A 17,307-nucleotide genomic window follows, 5' to 3' on the forward strand; every position below is an offset into this window, starting at 1 on the left:
AAGAGTCTCCTCATATGGCATTATAACTGACTTCTTTTTCTCTATGTAAGTATCTTTGGGAGGAAGATGTCATAAATCACCAATGTTCCATCCCCAGAGCTTCAACATATCCTTGTTTGACACATGGCTAGGGCACAAGTCAAGCTTGTTTGTAGTCAGTAAACTTGTGTGTATATATAGGGTCCACATATTTTTCTGTGATTGACAGACATGGTAGCTTAATCAAACTATTTACTTTTCCTAGAATTTAAATTTTATTTCTATATAATTTTATTTCTTTCACTCTTAAAAAAATAATTCATTATGTATATCCACTGTACATGGTACTGTGTTACATAACTACATTTCCCTACAAGTACATGTTGTACATTAAAGATATTCCTCCTCTTCCTCTTCCCTTCTCTATTTCAACTTGTGTTAATACTGTTTGTCTCCTAGTCACTTTCACTTTTATTTTCATGTCATATATACAAACATGGTTTTAGGTATCTATATAAAATCTGGAATGGCTGGGCATTGGTGGCACACGCCTTTAATCCTAGTAGTACTCAGGAGGCAGAGCCAGGAGGATCTCTGTGAGTTAGAGTCCAGCCTGGTCTGCAGAGTGAGATCCAGGACAGGTACCAAAACTACACAGAGAAACCCTGTCTTGAAAAACCAAAATAAATAAATAAATAAAATAAAATAAAATAAAATCTGGGAACCACAAATGAGAAAAATATACAATATTGTCTTTTCAAGACTTAATCTGCTTAATACAGTTAGGCCTGTTTGCATTTGTTTTCCTATTAATTATCTATTTTGTTCCTTATGGCTCAAAAAAATCCATTATGTTCATAGGCTAGGTCTCTTTACCCATTCCTCTGCTGTTGGACAACCAGGCTTAGCTGTTGTGAACAGAACTGCAGGAAACATTACTATACAAGTGTCATTGTGTCATGTTTGATTTGGAACACTTTGGATCAAAGTCCAAGAACGTGATATCTGTGTCACATTTCACTCCATATATGATTTGTGAAAAATTTAACATAACTGTATTTAGGATATAAATGTGTTCTTTATCTTTTAGGTCCTAGTTGAAAAAAAATGGAAGACATAATCAGGAATTCCAAATTGAGGAAAATTAATAGATGGAATTGACTTTGTGTTGTGGGATGGTCTTTCTGTAGGCTGTGAATATGTGTTGCTACTATTGGTTAATAAAGAAGCTGCTTTGGCCTATGGCAACATGGGATATAGCCAGGCAAGAAATCCAAAAGAGATATAGGGAGAAGAAATGTGGAGTCAAGACAAATGCAGAGAGCTGCCAGGGGAACAAGATGTAATAAAATATAGGTAAAGCCAGGAGACACATGGTGATACATAGATTAATAGAAATGGGTTAATTTAAGATGAAAGAGCTAGTTAATAATAAGCCTGAGCCATAGACCAAACAGTTTGTAATTAATATTATCCTCTGTGTGTTTATTTGGGACTGAGAGGCTACAGGACACAGGAAAACTTCCAGCTACAACTTTGTATGTGTTAGAAGGATGAGTCAGTGATGTATGTGTTAGAAGGATGATTCAGTGAATTTGATACTGAGGTTATTTATAACATTAATAACTGCAGAAAACCAGGAAACACAATAAAAATGGTCTTAGGAAGGCTTAGGATCTGTAGGTGCACATTCTAAGGCTGGTTTTCATTTTTCTTGAAGAGGAATGTCTTGTAAGTGGACTTTAACATATGCATGGGTGAATCAATCCTACGACTAGGGCTTACACACCTTGGGGAGTATTAGTACTTAGTACTAAGTGCTGGTGCTTAAATTTTAATAGGGAAGCACTTTTTCTGTGATCAGAACTCCAAGAATGTAAGTTGAACACTTGAGTTTAGACTTGCAAGACTATCTTGTGCTGGTCTCCAGTGAGAAATCCCACAGTGGGAGCTGGAGTGCTGATGGGAGACAGCAGATGCAAATATGGCTATTTTCTTTTTCTCTGCAGGGCTTCTAGCAGAATATGCAACTAGGAATAGAGTCCTCTTCATTTTTGCCGCCTCCCAGGCTCCTGTTAATTTCCTTGGTGAAAGACTTTAGTGAGAAGACAGAAAGGAGGCTGGATTGTTTTTCAGAATCTAAGCTCCAGAATCTCAGAGCATAAAGGTGGATGGGCTCAGAGGCTGAGAGAGAGGGTAAATAACTGATGTAAACATAAACTCTTCAGGTTAAGAAGGATTAAGGAGACTTGGCCTCCAAGGCAGTGCCGTAAAATAGTCTCCTTACTCTGATGCCTGTTTTCAATATGATTCCCAGTAACACTCAAGTAAGAAATTGCAGCTTGGGACAGAACCTGTGTGGAAAAATCCTAGTGCCAGTGTAGAAAGTGACTCCAAAGTTAAAGCATTCCTGTGAGCCCCAACACATGGAGCCCATGATTTATTTTAGTTTTTGCTTATTTCTTTTTCAGTCCCTTGTTCCAAGAATGTCTTTTGGGCCAGATGCCCCTGTGGCTCAGATGCTTGGAAATAGCCCTTTACTATAAAGTCAGTCAGTCCTCAGGCTTCCCTGCCAAACTTCTTGCTGCGCATAGCCACACCCTGCTCTTCCAGCTTGCCTTGTCCCATGTGTCACTCCACCGTGACCCAGCACACGCCATCACCATCTCCTTCTTCACTCTTGATGGCCTTTTCTCTTCCTTTAAATACGATGCTTAATAGATGTCTCTAAATTTCCTTCCAACTGTATGTTCCTCTCCCAGAATCAGCATATACAAAAAGTACCTTGTAATAAATAGTGACAATGACATTTCTTGCCTGCTTGAGCTTTTAGGTTCTTCAAAGATCTTTTCTAGTGTATTACTACATTGACTCAGTTTTTTGGGGAGAACACAGGCTTTTGGATTCAAGTAATCACATTTAACTTCTATCAAGTTAAATGATAATAAGTCTAATTTAATTTGTAAAACCTTAGTTATGCAATTTCTCTTGAACATTTACTTTAACTGCAGGCTATGACCAAAGATCGCTAGGAAAATTAAGTGATACAAGCTATGTGCTTCATCTACTGCATAGTAGGAGGACACAAATCAGTTCTTTTTATTTGAGTAAGAATAGGTGTTTAGACAGGTGAGAGTGTTCAATGGACAAATGAGCTTGCTGCCAATCCTGATCATCTAAGTTGGATCCAGCAGATGGGGGCTACGTCTGTGCTGTAACACATGCTCCCCACCACATGAATAAATGTAATTTTATACTTAAGTAAGAGTAGGTATTGTTTGGGAAAAGTGATGCATTATATAAAGTTGGCCATACAGTGGATTGAATATGAGTGGTTTGAAGAACAGTCTATTTTGAAGAATTTTTTTCTGTTTTTATGGGAAATAGCAGTGGTTTTATTATCAGTTGAGTCCAGCCTTTGGGGTGACTTTACCTATTCACTTCACCAAGGTTCAGATGTAGCATCCTGAACATCAGAGAGAGGAAACGAGGAGAAAAGTGCAGGGCAGGCTCAACAAGGGGTTGTCTCAGGAAGAGAAGGAAGGTTTTAGTATTGAAAAGGTAATCTTGAGTCAGATGGTGCCTTGAATGCCGGCTAAAACTTAGCACTTTTTCTTTAGACAACAGAAAGTCCAAATCTGAAAGGGTAAGAAAATACAGAACCTTGTAAAATGGATTCCACATTTTTTTTTAAAACCAAAGTTCTTTCTTAATGAATGACAGGTGAAGAGATTCACATACTAGCAGATTAAGGGGCATTTGTCTTTGGTAACTCTTTCCCCACTCCATCTGAATGACTCTGGGAAAGATACATTTAACGTAATTGTTGGTGGTGGAGATGTTTCTGTTTCTCCATTCACACAGAATATAGATTGTCACTGTTTACCTCAAACTTCAAAAAATATTACCAATAGGCAATAGCAGTGCTTCAGAGAGAAGAGAATAGGGAGGAAGATCTCATGGTGTTTATTATGTTAGAAACATTTTTGTCTAGAAATTGGTCCTTATAGCACCAGTACTCTGCTCACAGAGACAAATGCATAAAGAGATGGAGGACATCAGCATTAAAGATGTGATGAGAAGCATAGACCAGTGATGTGCCTTCAGGGTGGGACTGGTTTAGCTTTAGAGAAAGCATTTAGGAAGCCACACAATGATAGGGATGGGTAGTCACGCTAAGACTTAAAGGGTGATGATCTAACAATGGACAGAGAGTGCAGGAGACAGAATTATTCATATGAGAAACATCACGTTGCACAGGGAAGATGACATCTAATATCTGGTATAGTAGGGAGAGAGGGAGGCTGAAGATGCAGAGGTTGGGCCAGAGGGACTGGGTCTTATATGTTCTATCCAGAAACTTAGACCTCATCGTGTAGTCATGTGGAAATGTTTAAGGGCTCAGAGCAGTTGAGTGACATATTCTAATCTTCTGTTGCATAAAATAGAGGAACAAGATGATGAGAGAGACTTGCTGGAAGCCGTGGCAGTACTCTACATAGAAGTGGGGGCAGACATAAAGGAAAAACACTGAGGAGGAGCATGAGAGCAGGGTCTGTGGGAGTTGGTGACAGATTGAATAAGGGAGTGGGACATCCGAATGTTTATCCATGAAGGCACATGCATGATGCTGGGAGCCTCAGAGTGAAGGGGCACAGGGGAAAGGCCAATGTTAATGGACATGGATGCCTTAAGGTGTGAAGCCCTCATTTTCCCCACTAGACTAATTTCTTCTGGTTGTGCTTTGGGTAGATCATTAGTTCTTAGTAGTAGTTCTTAGTTCATCTCATTTTATTGAGGCAAAATATTTAATTTTCAATGAAAGATTTGCAGAGGAACTCCAAGCACTGCCTTTACCAAGTTCTTTTCATTAGCATCTTCTTTACATTAACTATTAGGAAACAAAAGAAGGTACCTCTCTCTAAAATTCCCCTTTATTGAGCCAAGATTCTGTTGATCATATTAAGCTTCCATCCTATAAGGCTGGCCCTTATTTTTGTTAGTATTTGATTTGTTAATATTGATTGTCAACTTGACAGGATGCAGAATCACCTAGAAGACACCCAAGTCTGAATAAAAAGGAGAAAACAGGACAAGTAAAAGGACATCTTTCTGCTGCCACACTGTGGACATGTGACCATGTGCCTTATTTCCCTTCAACCAAGCTTCCCCACTATGATGGACCATATCCCCTTAAAACATGAGTTGAAATCAGTCTTCCTTCCTTTAACTTGCTTCTTGAGAAACTCAAATGATAGTAGCTTCGTAGACCTCTATACAAGATGTTGTTGTTTTTCTATTCATGTTGGGTATCAAGGTGACAGGTTACAATGAGTGTGTTTTAATCCTGAGATAAGGCATGAGTGAATCCATAAAACAAAGATGATTTGGATAGAAAGAAAAGGTGATTTGGAAATTTGCAATACCTTTTGAAATGATCATTATTTTCTTTTCTTGTATTTCATATTGCACTTTTGAAGATTCTGAAATGAATTCTGCTTTTAAATATTATGTTTTTTTCTTTGCCAAGATAATGATAAATAGCTTTCCCATCTCTATGAAAGACATCTGTTTTGGAGATTCCTTTTTGTTTTGTTTTGTTTTCTTTCATTTTTTTCCAGTAGCAGGACAGAGAAAAGGAACAAGCTGAAACTCTCGGCCCACATTCGCTACCGGGAAGCCACGAGATAAACAAGTCCCCAAGGTTCTCCCTACATGTGTTTTTGGGGACACAAGTGACTTGGATATGGCAGATCCAGCTTTTGCTATGGAGTGCGAACCAGCATATTTTCAACTTGGCTTCTGAGGTTGGTGAAGGGCGTTTTCCTGTCTTTTTCTAATAAAATGCAGATGGTTCTCCTAGAATCCTCCAATTTCCAAAGATGTGTTTGAAAATGAACCTCTTCTTTGAGGATAAGAATAAATTTTTCCTGTGAAGTCTTCTTGAACAATATCATTTTCTTTCTAAGCAGCTTTCTAGATTGTTTGACACAGCAAGTTTACTGAGTACATGTTACACAAGTGTATCAGACAACATGAACAGTAAGCTTGGTCTGGGGTTAATCCTTACATATCAGCCATCACTTGGAATGACTATATATCCTGGGTGACAGTAGAGAATAAATCTTTAGGTCAAAACAGGATTAGGATTTGGATTCTATTCCTACTTATGTGTAGGTGCTTTGTGAAACTCTGTGAGTTCATATTTAGAAAGCACTTGAGCCAAGCTTGGCAGGTACTAAACCCACTGTAGGTGTTAACTATTATTCCATTATTTTTACGGCATTGTCTCTTATGTTGTAAGAATGTGCATTTTTTTCCTATGGAGAGGTACTGTAGTTTGGTATTGGAATGGTCATTTAACTCAGCTGCTTTAGGTTTCAGTTTTCATGGCTGTCAAGAAGACAGCAGCCCATCTACCTGGTTGACAGACTACAGTGTGTGTGTGTGTGTGTGTGTGTGTGTGTGTGTGTGTGTGTGTGTGTGTGTCTGTCTGTCTGTCTGTCTGTCTGTCTTAGGCACAGATATAATTACAAATATGCAAGCACTTAGTGACCTTTGAAATGCTCTATAAATGAGTTTATTAGTTGAAACTCTCTCTACTACAAAAATTCAACTCAAATTAATATATTCCCAAAGGAAGATTTGGAATTGTTGGGATAGGACTCTAGGAAACCTCGGCCCTACAGGGTTAAGAAGAGATTTAAGAAGCAGGGTTTGGGGAACACAATCTGTGGCCATTTTTAGTGGAGCACACAGTTCACCCTGCCAGCATCTCTGGTGCCCATTCCCTTTTCTTCTTCACAATGCCTTCTCCATGCAATGAGAAAGGAGGAAAGGAGGCAAGGAGAAGGGGGAAGATGATAGCAGAAGCCTGGGGTTCATGCTGCTTGAGCCTCCTGAGCTGCCAAGTAGAGAGAATCTCCCAGGAGTCTAGTTCCCTGCATCAGAATCTCTAAGTGGTTTCCTGTACACTACTTCACCGAAGGGGGCTGGTTGAATGGCTTTAGTCTGTCTAATCTTGAGTCCATAGTCAGGTTCAAGGGGCTGGATCACTGAGATTGTTTATTCCTCTAACACTACTCTTTCACTTAATAGACACAGGTGAATATATAACCAGAAGGGAAAGAGGCAGGATTACAAGGAGACTAAAGCAAAACCAAAACAACAAAAACAAACAAACAAACAAACAAAAAAAAAAAAACCAAACCCACAAGCTATCACCATTATTGCTTGTTTCTGTATGGATAATTACAGTCCCTTTGTATATCTGAAAGCCTAGGTTCATTATGCCTCAAGCCCTCATGTCTCTAGCACTTTCTATTATCTAAGGTTGTGAAGATATTGGTCTTAAAAGAAGTTTTCTTGATTTGAGAGAAACCCTATCAGCACAATACTTTTACCCACTGAGCATTGACATTTGGGGCCGGAAAATTCTTTGTTGCGGGGGACTGTCTTGTATATTGTCAGATGTTTGCAGCATTCCTGGCTGCTAACACCTCCTCCCTTCTCTGACAAAATGTCTCCAGATATTGGAGATGTACATTGTACATTGTCTTATGTTTGCAGCATTCCTGGCTGCTAACACCTCCTCCCTCCTTCCGACAATAAAATGTCTCCAGATATTGTCAAGTGCAGCCTTGGGGGACATCTCTTCTCCTGCTTTTGTAAATAATTGTACTAGTAGGGGTATTTCTCCTCCGGCTTTTGTAAATAATTGTACCAGTGGAGCACAGGTAAGCAGGGATTCTTATTCTTAATCCCACAGGACCGGAATGACGTGGGGGTGTACTGCATGGATGGACTGTTTTTTTTTTTTTTTTTTTTTTTTAATAGAAAGATAGCCTCTCTATCCTTCTATATATGTTACATTACTTTAAGGCAGCCTACCACTGGACATTGTAAGGTCATATAGGATGCTTTGAAGGTCTAAAGTTTCCCCTTATACTCATTTAGAGTTTGTGTTTGGCAATGTTTCTCTTCTACTTTTGTAAAATGGGGAGATGTCTTACCTCTTCCTTTTCATGTTACCTTGACATTGTATGGTACATATTGATAACATTTGAACTAAGAAATTGTATATCTCTCTACCAAGTCCACATGTTGAATCGTTTATGACCATGACCCTAAGTGTCCTACAAATATTTCTATTGCTCATGGAAGTTAAGGCTGCACTAGGTTGATTGAGATGTCTGGGAAGCAAGTCAAAGCACAGATGGACTCTATGCAGGACCTCTGCTACTGCTTAATGCCTCATTTATTTTGCCATTCCTGTGACGATTCTACTTATAAGAATGAAGGAAAACATAAGTGGAAAAGCATTCAGTGAGGCTGTAGCATAGTGTTCAAGGGGTTGACACAGTAGGAAAAACATGGAAGATAGTGAAGGGCCCTGGATGTAAAATAAAGATTACAGCAGTATTACTTGGGGAGTTTAGGGCAAATGAATGTATAATAAAAATTATATCCATGTGAGTAAGTTATATTTCACCTTATGTATGACCTTTAAAAAGGAATAGAGTTACATTAGTCAGATAGAGTTTGAAGTAAAAATAGTAGATGGCGCCAGGCAATGGTGGCACACATCATTAATCCCAGAACTCAGGAGGCAGAGCCAGGTGGATCTCTGTGAGTTCAAGGCCAGCCTGGTCTACAGGGTGAGATCCAGGACAGGCACCAAAACTACACAGAGAAACCTTATGTCAAAAAACAAAAACAAAAACAAAAACAAAACACCACCACCACCAACAACAACAAATAGATGGATGCTGCTGTATTTTCCCCCCAAATATTGATACTTAGGATTCACTTTTTTTAAATCTGAAGATTAATACTCAAAAAGGAGGAATTATGAGTAGTGACCACACATTTGGAGGTTTAAAAACACCATAAATTTGCTAGCAGAGTTCTAGACGTCAGAAATATGAAGTCAACACCTTAGTGGTCTGTACTCTCTCTGAATACCCTAGGAAGGCATTCTGTCCCTTGCTTCCTCCAGCTCTTCCTCTACATACATGTCTCATAAGAGCACTTGTCATTATATTTAGAACCAATTAGGTAGTACAGTATGATGGGCCTCATCTTGACATCCTTAGCCCCAAAGCTACCTCCTAAATGATTTAAAGGGATCTCACACCAATTCTGACTTTGTTTCTATTTAGCTGAGCACAATTTGTTTGCAAGTCCATTTTCCTTTTGTCCCTCAGATTTTCCAGGGGTGAGAAATGAGCGAGCTGGACTATGAACTCTTACCTAGTGTGTAATTCAAGCTTTCCTTTAAAATCAGTGGCCAAAGACATGGTTTTGAAGGGATGGTGCCCTTGTTATAAGTATGAAAGTGGCTAGACATGGGTAAAACCTTCCCGCCTCTACTCAACACTTAACCAGTGATGTAGAACAGATATGCCAGGAAAGTTAAGAATTTGCCTGGCCAAAGGCCATCTCCTCTGAGATACTCTTTACTCCTCAAGGTTCCTATATGATCTTCAAACCAATCATGAATAGTCCTCCCTCACAATTAACTAATCACTACAGTCATCTTTTCTCAATAAATTTTCAGACACAGACTTGAGTGATCACACTTACCCCCATGCATAATTATTCTTTTATTATTCCATCCCTTTAGCCATTAAGGAAGTGACTGAGGGCTTTGACACTCTTAAGAAGATACAGAGACTGGGAAACTGAATTCATATCACCTTTGTGTTGTGTTGATACTTAGTTAAAACAGTGGTTCTCAACACGTGGGTCACGACCCCCATGTGGTTGTTGCATATCAGAAATTTACATTATGATTCATAACAGGAGCACATCACAGTTATGAAGCAGCAGTGAAATAATGTAGCATTAAGCAGGCTGAGGACCAGAGTTAGAACAATGTCAGAAAGGCACATTGCCTGCCTGAGGCACACATGATAATTTGAAAAGGAATTCTAGAATTCTGTAGTTCCAGCCTCCTTTTACTTTTCCACTTGTTACCATCCTTTTCCTTCTTCTGTCAAACACTTGAGTTCCTGCTGATTTTCATTCATAGCTTAGATTTAAGGCCATAAAGGTGGGCAAGTCATTGACCTCCTCAAATAACTTATAATATCATGGCCAAAACTCTTGAGTCAAGGAAACAAATACCCATGCTAGATGTATTACAGCACAACATTTTATGTAATGTCTACTATAAATAAATAACCTACCACTTCATTACTTAATTTTGCTTATAAAATTGTAAACTAGTATACTAGTATATAAAACATATTGTGTACTACAAAGGAAATGTGCCAAATGGTTTGCTAATTCTCTACCTGACTCAAGGGGAAGCCATTAGAAAATGTGTTCCAAAATGAATGCCTTTTCCCACCAGTAGATAGAAACTACTAAGATATTCACAACTGGTCAAAATGCAAAGAGATGGCTGTGGGGTGCCCAACGTCAAGTAATACAACCACACTACAGCCCCTACACCTAGGGCTCAGGGAACATCACAGAAGAGGGGCGAAGAGATTGTAAGAACCAGAGGACTAGGTACCTGCTGCCACTGCCATTTTTCTTAATCAATATCTCTTTGAACTGTATCCTAAGCACTTTACCTTATACCCATAGCTAAGTCTAGTGTTCACCACTCACCAAAGAAGCTTCATTCTACAGCAGGTGGAGAACATTACAGAGATCCACAGCTGGTCAAAATGCAGAGAATAAGTGACCCTGAGGAGATCAGCCCTAGTTGGTACACCTATATCACAACCACTACTCTTAGGACCCTGGGAACAACAAAGAAGAGGAGGAAGAAAGACTGTAAGAGCTGGAGGCTCAGGACATCTCCTGTGAGATGGAGTCTTCTAGACATGACAGGGATGTTGCATCCATGAAATCTCAGTTGCCCAAATAAGACCCGCATAATGATATCTCCATTTGAGATGTCATGGATGGGGGAAATCTCAAAAGACCTCACCTCTAGATGAAGAAATACAAACAATTAATAGTTGGGAGAGAAATAGCCTTTTCCAGTAATGAGCTCACTGATAGGCTATCCAATCCCAAGTAGTTAGTCCTAAATACACACACACACACACACACACACACACACACACTATACATACATATATATGTATATATATATATATATACATACATACATACACATATGTATAAAACACCAAATGGACTCAGAAGCCATTACATTAATTATATATTTTATTATAGTATAGAATAGTATAGTATAGGTGTGTTGTGTAATAAATAAAGAGAAAGAAGTTATGAATTTGAGAGGGAGTGTAGAGGACAGAGGAGGAGTTGGTGGAGGTTTGGGGTAAAATGATATAAATACAGCATTCATGTATGAAATTCTCAAAATTAAAAATTAAATAGAAATATAAACATATAAATATATGTTCATCAGACAGATTTATGATCTAGAATATCAAAAAATGTATACATATTCTCAACATCTTTCTCCAGGCTCACCTCTTTCAGGGAAGGATTGTGACCTCACAGGAATGTCCTGGTGGGGACTGCAGAGCCTGTACCACCATTACCTTTAAAGAACAGCACGCTGTGTCAACTGCATCATTTATCCTGCCCAGGCTTTGGATTTTCATCCAAAACAGACTAGAGGTCATGGCACACTGAGACCCAATGAACACATTGCTTTCTCACTGAGTGCTCCTCCTGGCTCTCATTAGTCTCCCTTCCAGCTACTTTGGACTCTACTGAAACCATGTGTCTTTCCATTGCAAACTTAATTTGCAAAACATTCAAAAGACTTATTTTATTTCTCTAGGATTTCATGTTGCCAATAGACACTAATCACCAAAAAAAAAAAAAAAGGGCCATTATGAATGGAGTTATTGCTCAAGGTATTGTTTTAATACAACCAATAGCCAGGCAGGTGCAAAGGAGGAGCCTTGTCTGCATCTATCCTTGACACAAATTAGGTAAGCAGCAAACAGGATGTCTAGTTGAAGAGGGTTGAATGGCTGGATGAAGTAGGCATTCTAGACTGTTTACATATGCTGGAAATGGATGGGAGGTGAACCAAGGGAGTCGGCCCTCTGCTCACTGTGCACTAGCTAGTTCAGACACTGTTGTCTATGGTGCTCATGCTATCACTATCATACTGTCCTATTTAGGGACTTTTACTCCTTCATGAAGGGCTGTTTGTGGGCCTTTCTCTTTTAAGTTCCCTTTCATTTTATTTTATTTCACGCTTCTGTCTGCAAGATTTTTGTGAAATGCATATTGTATTAGCTGACTACGCTACTGTTTGCTTGTACATTCTTTTCTTTTAAAAAAATGGGGTAAGATACTGAACATGAGATCTACCTTTATAACAAATCTTTCAATATGCATATTATGTAGTTAACACCACTGTACAGCAGATACCTAGAAGTTATTGTCTTGCATAACCGAGTCTCATCTTACCTTCTAGCCTTTCCTTCCTTTCTCTCTCCTCCTCCCTTCTCTTCTTCATTCTCTCCTCCTTTCTTCTCCCCTCCTGTCTCTTTCCCTCTCCCCTACTGTTTCCTCCTCACCTTTCCCTTCCTCTTTTTTCTCCTCATCTTCCCTCCTCTTTAGTCCTCTCTGGTGCCTCCTCCCTCTATACTTCCTTTCCTCTCCTCCCCTCCTTTTCTCTCCTCTCTCTTCCTGTTTTCCCTTCTCTATCCCTCCTTCTCTTCCTCCTTCCCTCCTCTTCTCTTTTCTCCCTGCCCCTCTCATCTCCTCTCCATCTTCCTTTCTCTCTACTATGCTTATTCTGCTTCCCTCTCTTATGCTTCTGTCCCCTCCTCCTTTCCTCCCTTTCTTTTCTTTGTCTGAATTGCAGTCCTTTTGCCTCAACCTCTTGGGTGCTAGTGCAACAGATGAGTACACCCAGTCCTGTCTCTAATTGAAACTTTCTACCTATTGCACAGCAACTTCCCAACCCCCACCCCCTTGGCAGCCCCTTGGCAGCCCCATTCTTCATTTGGTTTTTATGAGTTTAGTCATTTTGGATACTCCATATCTTTAATTATCCAGTGGCCCCAAAGTTCCTTCACACCGTCACAAATGGCAAGGTTCATTGCATTTCTGCAGGCTGAATAGTATCCTATTGTCTCTGCATTTTGGCCCTTGAATAGAGTATATTGGTCTGAATAATGCTGTAATGAATATGAAGGTGCATGATTATCCTGAAAGCTTGATTTCCTTTCTTCTGCATATATACCTGGAAACAAGATTGCTGAATCATGTGGCAATTCTATTTTTAGGTTTCCAAATAACTGACTGCATTGTCTTTCATAGCAACTGCACGATTTTACACCCGCAGGAGTGTGCCAGGGTTCCCATCTCTTTACATACAAACATTTAACAGTTGGTTTTATTTATAGATAATAGTCTCCTAACCAGTGTGAGATAACCTCACATTGTGACTTATATTTGCTTTGCTTTGATAACTAGTGACCTTTTTGTGTACCTTTTAGCCATGAGCTTATTTTCTTTGAAATTTCTTTTTGGGCAGCTCATTCATTTTTAAATCAGTTATTCAGGTTGTTCAGTATGGAATGGTTTGAGTTCCTTATATATGTGAGATATTGAGTCCTTATCAGGTGTGTGCTCTGTGAATATTGGTTTTCTATCTTGTATGTCATTTCCATTCTCGCCTTCTCATTCTTCTCCAAAGTCTTCTGGGCAGAAGACATTAGTCCCGACTCACTTGTTTGCTTTTGTTTTTGTTGTTACACTTTTTAGAAACCACAACTTATTTGCCCACCCCAGTTTTAGGAAGCTTCATTCCCAAACCCAGGATTCGGGTTAACCTTTACAATCCGTTCTGAGTTGATTGTACTGTCCATCTTGCCTTGGTGTAGATTCAATCTCAGAGGCAGCCTTGCCATGCACTCAAACTGTTCAACAGTTATTCAGCCATGTCTAGGTGTCCTTAGTCCTCCATGTCTGCACAAGCTGTACAACTTTCTAGGAAGATATCTGTCCACGCTCCCACCCCATGCCATTCCTTCTGCTTCCCACTTGCCTCCCTTCTCTTTCCGTCCCCTCCATTCTATCCTCCTCCTCATTTGACTGATATTTGAAAGCCAGATCAGACTTTACCCCTTTAGAGGCTTCTCTGAAAGCCTGTGGTCTAAACAGGAGTGCACTTTCTCCTTGGAAAAACTACAGCATTTTTTATCACTATGATAAAGGCAACCAGCTGGTCATATATTTGCATTTTTCCGGGTCTCTGTAAATACAACAAGGATGGAAATAATTTCCTTACTCTTGGTTGTTTTGTCAGTTCTAATTATAGAGTCTGTACAGCCAGTAGGAAAGAAGGAAGTGAGACAGGAGGGGAGGAAAAAGGAACATGAAAGGATGAGAGAAGAGAGTGGTGTAGTTGCCACCAGTGGTAGGAGGAGATACTCATGGTCTCTTGGTGGTTAAGCTCAGCTTGAGTTATTTTATGTATAAACTCTTTCGAATGAGTAGCAACAGCTGCTCACTGTCTGGTTGTGAGGACCAGAGCGATGTGGCTTCTCAGCGACTGCATAGACTAGCTGGGGAACTGGGGAGGTCTTCATTGTTTGTGCTGGAAGGCAGTGGGTTGCTTTTGTTTGTTGTGTCTCTGTTGCCATGGCTCCCATGACACCCCCATCTGCATAAGCGCCTCAACATGCTGAGATGGAGCGCCAGGAGGGTTTTCTCAAACTGGAGAGCCTCAGTAAACCAGCAGCTGAGGAAGGCCAGGAGGGGCCTCAAACACCACCAGAGCTGGAATGCGGATCTGTCCTGATCTGCCTCATCTGAGGGGAAATGATAAAGCAGGAGTCATAAATGACTGGCAACAGCTCAAGTATTTGGCACCAAAGGCCTCTTCCTAGGAATCATTTTCAAAGTTGGGTCCGCACCCCTACAAACATGTTCATGTCCTTATGAATGCTGTTTGTCTTTTTTCACCACCCTCCTCTGACCCCCCACTTTCCTCTTATTTCAAACAAACAAACAAACAAAAAATCCTGGCTTTTTCTTTCAATGGAAAGAACAAGTTTCAGAAAGGCCAAGCATCGGGTAAAGATTGAATAACAAAAATGGAGAAGTGAGGTGAAGCAAACAGGAGGAAGAGATTGTGTGGAAGGAGACCCAGTCCCTCTCCTGACAGGGATCTGCCCAGATGTGGACCATGGTCTCCAAGGCTGCTGAGTTCTTCTTGCCCATTAGTAGGTGAAAGGATCCCAGTGTTCTATGATAGTCCTTGGGGAGTCAGGGACTCAAGCTATGTTTTCACCCCATCATCCCGGCCCTGCTCCCTGCACTTCATGTTCTCTGTCTTGTAACCTCTCTACGAGTTACTCCAGCCCCACACAGTTCATCTACCATTGGGAAATGGCAGTTTTTTTTACTTTGTTTTCTTCTAAACTCGCACATGGGCACTATGGCAGTAGTTGCACTGACAACTCCCCCTCACAGTCTGTATGTGGAAGACTACAACCTTCCACTCAAGCATCAGATTACTCTGTCCTGGTCTTGATTCTCATCAATCCTCTCCCTGCCTCCTTTTCAGCACATTCAGAACAACCCCATGGGGCTGGAGATGTGTGTTCTGTTGGTAGAGTGCTTGCCTAGCATGAATAAATCCCTGGGCTCAATCTGCAGCCTTGCACACACTGGGTGTGGTGGCATATGCCTGCCATCCCAGCGGTGGGCATGTGAGGGAGAGAGCCAGAAGTTCAAGGTCATCCTCAGATACTTAGACAGTTCTTAGCTAACCTTGGATACTGTTTCAAAAAAAAAAAAAAATCAAAATACCAAGAAAACTCACCTCCCCCGAACTCTAGTTGCTTCCTGAATGGGGCAGGTTGGTTGCTGCACCCTAGCCACAGACTGCACTAGTTTTTAATAATAAATCACAAGAGTTCTTCCTACTTCCAAGCTGTTTTGTCTCCTACACACAACATACTCACTAAAAGGTATGCTAACAACTTTCTGCACTGACCATTCACTCAAGAGACACAATGACCACCACACAGGCCTAAGCCCCATTGACTCTAGAGCTGAAAAGCCATGATTCTGCTTTTGTCCATGGCAGACAAAAGTTTAAGTTTTGCATAGTAGACTTCTCAAGTCTTGAGGATAGTGGCCCTGTTTCAATTATTTCCACATCCTCAGTGGTTAGTATCCTGTGTTGTCCATAGTCATGACATGCAATAAGCTTTTTCTGGTGAAAGAGTTTGTGGTAGTATTATTATCTTTTATGGGTGGGAAGGAGAGACTCAGAAAACTTGCACAAGAAATCTAAGCAGCACCGTAAATGGCAGAGCCATGTCTGTAATGTTGAAATGGCTTTAGAACCCACCCTCCCAAGTCACACCTCTGCCTCCTCTGTCATTTTGTCAGTATGCTTCCGGCAGGTTGCATTTGTACATGTGAAGACTCATTTATCTTCTTCACAAGTTGGTGGTCCACACCAGGTTTCCTACTTCTCTTTTTGTGTGTGTGGGATGTGTAGTGGGTGAGGGCTAAATAAGAGCACATGCTAGCCCCTATTCCTGGTGTCATTAAGCTCATAGCTTCTTCAGCAACTTCTGTCCCGGGTAGCTGAAGACAACCTAAGTCTACCAGTCTACATTATCTTCAAAGGCCCAAAGGAATAATGAGAGCAAAAATGGATAAATAATAAGTAAATACAATTTAAAACTCATTCAAGATATGAAAAGAATGATGACAGGGATTTCTGAATATTAGCATTCTGACTAAAACTGACACATAGAAATTCAATTCTCAAGAGGATGGTATTAAGTCATTAGGGTATTTGAAAAGAGTCCTCATGAATGGGATATTTATAGTTTGTATAAAAAAAAGATATAAGGGAGTAGGGAGAAGCTGCCTTTTAAGTCAGTAACCAAGGTCTTTTCAGACAATCTATCCACATTGACTTTAGACTTTTGAATCTCTAGAATGTTGTGAAATATATTTTTACATTGTTGTTTATCATTTACTCAATGATATTCTGTTGTACAGCCTCAATGTGTTTAAATGGAGATATTTGGCTGACAAAATGGCTCAAAAATGTGCATGCTGCCAAGTTAGACTGAGTTTAATACTCAAGTCTCATGTAATGGAGGGAGACAACTAATTCTTACAGTTGTCCTTTTACCTCCGTGTGAAGGCTGTGATATACACCCTACACACACAAACTCATAGCTACATACATATATTAATTAATAGATGGTGGTATTCCCCACCCCAATACATTCAGTTCTTATTATCGTGTGGCACATTTAAAAAAATTACCATATGTAAATTAACATAATACTGACTCAGTGTTGATGGAGTAGGAGTTCAGGAGAAGCTGCACTTGGCTTT

Source organism: Peromyscus maniculatus, chromosome 2 (genome assembly GCF_049852395.1).
Source record: "Peromyscus maniculatus bairdii isolate BWxNUB_F1_BW_parent chromosome 2, HU_Pman_BW_mat_3.1, whole genome shotgun sequence".
NCBI lineage: Eukaryota > Metazoa > Chordata > Mammalia > Rodentia > Cricetidae > Peromyscus > Peromyscus maniculatus.